Here is a 7,529-nt window from a genome sequence, read left to right as displayed (position 1 = left end):
CCTCCGAGAAGTCAAGTGCGCCAATTTGAATATGATATTTCCCCTATCTTCTAGGGTGTTGTTTTGGGATGTGACAAACTTTGTATTAGAGCATAGGTTATGAAAGTAGTATAAGGAATCAAAAAGTCTCATCAAGTCACGTCTAGTAGAGTCTTGACCATCGGTGTGAGTCGCGACACATATATGGGCGATATGCTATAGGACAATAGAGTTTCCCTCGTTTTCTTCTCCTATTTCGTGCGGTAGGGTAAAAGTTATAAGTACTCTTTTCTTATGATTTTCCTTGTGTTTCTAGGAAGATTAATACGAGGAGGACACCGGCTAGGATAGCTGAAGAGAATGATGTGCAAGACGATATTCCTCCTCAAGTAGAGGAAGTTGAGCAAGTTCCTCAAGGTGCTTAAGGTCATCAAGTCCCTATTGGGGAAGGAGGTAATGAGGATCCCCCGGAGTTGAGTAATAGGGACATTACAGAGGCTTTGGTTACTTTGGCCCAATCCGTCACTACTCAAATAAATTTGAGTACGATTCCTAGGCTGAATGTTGTAGAGAGCACTATGACATCAAGATTAAGGGTTTTGTGAGGATGAATCCTCGTATCTTTCTTGGCTCTAAGGGTGGAGAGGGTCCCAAGAGTTCCTAGATGGATTGTATAAGGTGTTGAGTGTTATGGTAGTTACATTTAGGGAGAAAGGAGAAATGGCATCGTATCAATTGAGGGATGTTTCTCAAATATGGTACACTCAATGGAAGGATGATAGGCCGGAGGAATCAATTCCCATTGAGTGGGAAGAATTTAAGGAAGCTTTTCTTGGTAAGGACTTTCGCTGTGAGGGAGGGAAGTTTAAGGTAGAGGAGTTTATCAATCTCAAGCAACGCATTATGAGTGTTGAGGAATACTCTTTAATGTTTTCTATGTTATCTATATATGCCCCTTTCTTTGTGTCAAGTTTGAGGGATTAAATGAGTTGTTTTGTGACCGGGGTCGCTGACTTAGTAAAGGAAGAACGTCATACGACGATGCTACATGATGATATGACCATAGCTAGACTCATGATGTATGCCCAATCAATTGAAGAGTTTAAACTTAGGAGGATGGCTAGAAGTTTGAAAAAGAGTGGCGCTAGTGATCAAAATAAAAACCTAGGTTTAACAATAGGGCTCAAACTCAAGATGGACCTATTCATAAGGTCAAATCGGAGAAAGGAGGTGGTTCTCAAAATGTGAAACATACATGTGTCACCTGTGGAAAAAGGCATAATGGTGAGCGTCTAAGAGGTACCGGGAGTTGCTATGGTTGTGGTAAGGAAGGACATAAGGTGAGAGATTGTCCTAACATTGCTTCTAGAGGAAGAAAGGGTAAGCGAATTGCTCCTACTGTTCCAAAGGATGATGCTCAAACAAAGAGATATTTCTATTCACTCCGGACTAGAGGAGAGAAGTCGGATGGTGATGATGAGGAGGAGGGTAAGTGGGGGAGTATGATTAGTAGATGGGATCGAAAGCCCTAGAAGTTCTTGCATATGCATGGTGTTTAGGATTTTGGTTAAAATTGAATTTCATTAACTTCTTGCATTGTGTGATTGATAAAGCCAAGATTATGTTGAAAAGTGTGTTTATATTGTGTTACTTTACATATTAGCATGTTCATATCATGAGTTGCATAAAAGTTGAATTTTTTTAAAAATTGGCAAAAATAACCGTATCTTTAAACTGCTAAGTATTAAGAATTTCTAAAATTTAAATAATTTCTTCTTTGGTATAAAATTTTTGTAATTTTTTTAGAACTGATGTATATAAGTATGTAATGAAAATAAAATCAGTTTTTACTGTTTGGAACGAAGCATGTGAGTTTTGTAGCATAATGAGTTCTAGAATTGTCTTCTAGTTCTTGTTTAGTTGTGAATCTCTTGACTATGTGAAATTTATTTTTGCTTCTTTATTATGTTTATATGGTATGGTCATGAGATGCTAGTTGAATCTCTATTCTTGGAAGTGTTCGGAGAGTGGCAAGTGTCAATAAAGGACAAATATTGTCCAAGTGGGGGAGAACGTAAGATCCGAAAAATGACTTAAGTGAAATAGAGTCTAACATGTTGGTATTGATGGTACAATGTCCCAAATTGTTCTATATGGTGGTATTGAGGCAGTGTTTAAGACTTTAGGTGCATTGGAAGTCAAACATCAAGCGACGATCAAGATGTTAGACGACTAAGTCACCTATGTTTTTCATATGTGATTCTAGGTAATTATGTGTGATTAGGGAGTTTATAATGTCCTTAAATGAGTTATTATGATGTATATAGGCAATGTGTTTAGTTTTGTGGACTTTGGAGGTCAAACGTCCATGACGTTCGAAAGGTTTGCCTTGTAACGACCTTTTGTGTCTAGGCATGTTTCATCATGTTTTACGTGTTCGTTTTGGGTGAAATTCTTGTGAGAGGTGATAAACTCATACACAATCATGTTTAGATTGTAAATATCCGGTCAAACATCCCTAGGACAATCCAAGGGTCCTTGAGGAAGGACCCAAAATAGGTTCCAAGGCTTCCAAAGATAGCCCAAACAACGGAGGCAGTCGATGCCCAGAGGGTAAACCGATGCCCTGTTGGTACTGTATAATCCTTTGGGACTTATCCTGGGAGAGAATAGACCCATGTAGAGTCTCTTAACTCAACTACAGATGGATAGGACGGTCTGTTGGTGGACAAACTGACCGTCGACTGCCCAACCATCAATTGGTCTGTGTTATGCGCAGTTTCACTGTTTAGATGAAGGTGAAGTTGTAATTTCACCCCACTTCCAAATAAGAGTATTGTATATTCCTTAGGTGTATTTTGTTTATTTTATGTGTTCATATAAGTGTTTAACACTAAGAATTTCATTCTTCCAAATGAAAACCCCAAAATTCCCAAGAAATTCGTTATGACTTCATTGAAGTGCAAAGTCAAGAAAGATCTTCGATTGTTGAATTAAGTGGAAATTTTTTATCATATTAAAGAATTATCATTATTTAGGTATTTATTTTTATCCTGGAAACTGTCTTCATCATGGAGACCAACTCTGAAGATGTTTTCTAAAGTTTTCCACTTGTATTGTCCAATATTTATGATTTTACCATGAGTTCTTGAATCAATTGTTTTTAAACGTTTATTATGGATTAAATTGTTGTTGTATTTATTATTTTAACCTAAATAACCTATGAAACAATGAATTGGATGAACCCTAGTTTTTGACTATGTTATGGGTTACTTGATATTGACCTAATGTATATGAATTATGCTGTACAATTCTATGGGATATCTAATGATGTAATAATTATGTTAAATTGATATTTAGGTTGTATTATATTTATTAAGATGTAGTGAATTGACCTAGTCTTATTGGTTATTGTTCTAATTGCATTGGATTATTGTTCATGGCCATTGGTAAGGGCCTTCTGGTATTGAATTGGATGATTTAATATCGAATTGAGGTGTTGAGGATGATGTGGTTGTAAGATGCCCTATTTTATTTATTTTGATGTTAATTAGACTTATATTTTGTTGTGATTGGTATGGTCTACTTATGGGGACGATGTTATGTGCTTTACATGCAGTTGATGTGGCCTTATCAGCGTTATTTTAAGTAATATGATGATCATGGCCTTGTTGGAAACAACTTAAAGTAATATGACTATTTGTGTAATTTGATTATGTGAATCATGACAATATATATCTATTGTGAAGTCATATATGTGTTCTTATATTCATTTCATCTTAGGTGATCATATTAGACTATGACTTTGGCCTTATGTGTATAGTCCTATGGTGAGTCTTCTTTATTCCTACTTGACTATATCAGTCTTTATTAGTCAGATTGATGATGTTAGGATAATATATAGGATGACTTGAAGAAGTTAGGTTAGTTTCTAGGTGCTTGTAGAATGACATGAATTATGGGTTAAAGTGAAGTATGTGGTGTCTTGTCTTTGTTTACTTGTGTCCCTTGCTTGATGTATATATGATTATGAATATGTGATGTCTTGAATTAGGATTTCAAAACTCTTAGTCTTGAATGTACGAATGACATGTGACCTTGAATGAACTTACGAGAGTCTTTTATGTGTAAACCTTGACTTAGTGGTAAGGTTAAGATTGTAAAAGTCATAAGTTGTAATGGTATCCTTCAAAGTAAAGGAATGATAGACCTAAGGTTAATTGGATGGAACAACATCATATTAATCCTTAGGAAAGTCATCACGAGCTCTTGTCGCCATTGGAATGTAACGTTATGAGTGACTCTTTAATAGGGTAAATGTAATAGGGTTATGAACTTGTTATGGAACCCTCTTATGTGACCTAATGTGTGAATATGTCTATGTGAAATAAGGATAGAACCGATTGAGTATGGTAAGGGGAAGTAGTTCTAGTTAAAGAGTGAGACTAGAATACAAAGTATGCCGTTCATATTCCTTAACCATGTGCCTATATGGGATGTGTCTAAGTTCTACCTTTGGCAAGTAGAACAACCTCATCGGAGTAGGATAGAAGTCCGGATTCCATGTCTTTCTCTTATGGTGTACGTCAGTTATTTCCTATTCCCATCATATGGAATACCTATTATCATTAGAGAAGTTTATTAGGCTTAGGTGGTGGTATGGGACAATATCTAGACATTGCACAATCGACTTTTAAGGTGTTACTTGGAGTTCCTAGGTCTTATCTAATACCATTACTTAAATGTCCTTTATGTGATGTATGATTCTTAATGAACTAATGAACTGATTACTTATGTGAAGAAGTATGTAAATGAATAAGTACCTAATCTTAAGTGACTAAGGATTCCTTAGCTAAAGTGTGAAGAGGGCATATGAGATGATCTCCTCATGTCTTATCTTTGGAAGTCTTGAGGATGACTCTAGTTAGGGAAGTTCGTTGGTGTTGTGGACATGATCTGAGCCTTAGCTATTCTTAAAGACTATTTAGGTAATCTTGAAGAGGTCAATCATGGACGCTATCTTCTTGATTTACTTAAGTTGGTCTTTTGATAGCCTTTGGAAGGAAAATGTCATATAATCTATGTGTTCATGTGTTAAGTTAGAATGATTCTATTATAGGGAGTCTATATGATCTCTTAAGTATGTGTTTAAGGGATTGTATGGGCTGTCACTTCAAAACTCACCCAAGTTAAACTTAGAGTCACCTTTGGTAGAAGAATCTTACCTTGATGTGTATGATGCTTCATAAGTGCGTACGTAATCTTAAGGGTCAGTTAGCCACATCTAGAGAGGGTGTATGGGCGGTCTCTCTTTGTGTGACTTAAGCGAATCTTAGGGTAGATATAAGTGATAAGATTACATGATAAAGGGTGTCTAAAGTGATGAATAACTAACTTCACTGTATAGTGAAGTAATTCATTGTAAAGTGAATCAGGTTACTGTAAAGTGACCTCTAAAATTAGGATTTTTTGTTTAAATGTTATCTTATTTGTTTCTCATTTGTTCAAAAGTGTTCTTATGATTATAACATGATTTCTAAAAGAAAAGATGCTTCCAATAAATGTTCGTTTTTATGATTTTTATGCATAATGCCATACTTAGTACGTGTGGTTGTACTAACTCCATGGTTTTATTAATCTATATAGTTCTTTGTAGGTGAGGAGCTTTTGGGAAGGATGACTTGGACCGTAGCATCGTTCAAGAGAAGTTGAAGTTTGTCCTCATTTGACTCGAGGACATATATGTCTTTTATGTTTTCCATTTGAAATATTATAATAGACTAAGTATTTCTCTATTCGGATTTTGTATGGACCGGGTCCCAAGAATTCTTTTGTCTTAAAATGATGAGATGGATACTTAGTATTTCCTATTGCTTCATATGGAACAGATTTGTAAAGACTATGTTATGTTGTATGAAAATTTTTAGTTATGCACTACTTTTCACTATATTTATGCGATGAATGATATATAAGGGCTTGTACAAGACCTCCAAAAGGTCAAGTACGCCAATTATAATCTGAGATTGCTCCAAAATTCTACGGTGTTATTTAGAGATGTGGCAGTATATGCGATGAATGATATGTAAGGGCTTGTATAAGACATCAAAGAGGTCAAGTACACCGGTTTCAATCCGATATTGCCCCTATCTTCTGGGGTGTGGTTTAGGGATATGACAAACTTTGTATCAGAGCATAGAACGTGATTCTTGACCATCGGTGTGATTGTTGACACATCTATGGGCAAGAGGATACAGAATGATAGAGTTTACCTTCTTTTCTATTCCTATTTCATGAGGTAGAGTAAACGTTATGAATGCTCTTTTATTATGGGTTCCCTTGTGTTTCTAGGAATATGAATACAAGGAGGACACCCTGTTACAACCCTAATCCATACACTAATATTTAGGGTACAGTCATGGATTGTTACCGGCATCATCGACCTCTTAGAGGTCTAAGACAAGCCCTTTCATATCATTCATCACATAAACATAGTGAAAAGTAATGCGAAATTAAAAGTTTTCACAAAACATAATATAGTCTTCAAATCTCTTTTATATAAAACTAGTAGGAAATAGTAAGTCTCAATCTCATCATCTTAAGACACAAGAATACTTGGGACACATCCCATACTTCAAAATACGAATATAGAAATATTTAGTCTATTACAATACTTTGAATGAAAACATAAAAGACATATATGCATAAAAATCATATGGCTTTACGCATAAAAATCATGAAAACGGACATTATTGGAACTATGCATCTTTTCATTTAAAAATCATATTTTAATCATAATAACATCATTACTCAATTTAGAAACATAAAAGATAATAATTCATCAACAATATCAAATTTAGGCATCACTTTAGAGTAAGTTCAATTCACTTTAAAGTGAATTGACTTCAGTGTTTTAGACACCTACTAACCCCTTTAATAACAAAATTCTAGCATGTAATTTCCTCACTTAAAGTTATTCTAAGATTTACTTAAGTCACACAAAGAGAGACCTTCCACACACCCTCTCTAGATGTTCCTAAACAACCCTTAGTATTACTTATAATGAATCACATAAACACACTATGACATTTCCTCATCAAAGGCTATCAAAAGACTTACTTTAGTAGGTCATGAAGATAACGTCCATGATTGACCTCTTCGAGACTACCTAAATAATCCTTATGACTTCCTAAGTTCGGATCATGTGCACATAATCAACATCTTCCCTAATTAGAGTCATTCTTAAGAATCATATAGGTATGATACAAAGTGACTATTCCTATGCCCCTTTCACACCTTATGTAGACAACCCTTAACTACATTAGATAGGTACTTATTCATTTTACATACTCCATAACATAAGTCATTAATTCATTAGTTCATTAAGACTCATACATCACATGAAGGACATTCAAATAATGGTCTAGGACAAGACCTAGGAACTCCACATAATACCTTCAAAGTCTTTTTTGGAATGTGTAGATAGCGTCCCATACAAAAATCTAAACTCCATAAAATCCTCTCATGCTAATAGGTATTCCTTATGATGAGAA

The sequence above is a fragment of the Solanum pennellii genome, chromosome 4 (assembly GCF_001406875.1).
Source record: "Solanum pennellii chromosome 4, SPENNV200".
In the NCBI taxonomy this organism is placed as follows: Eukaryota; Viridiplantae; Streptophyta; class Magnoliopsida; order Solanales; family Solanaceae; genus Solanum; species Solanum pennellii.
The sequence above is the reverse complement of the archived record's forward strand: the minus strand, read 5'-3'. Positions refer to the sequence as shown.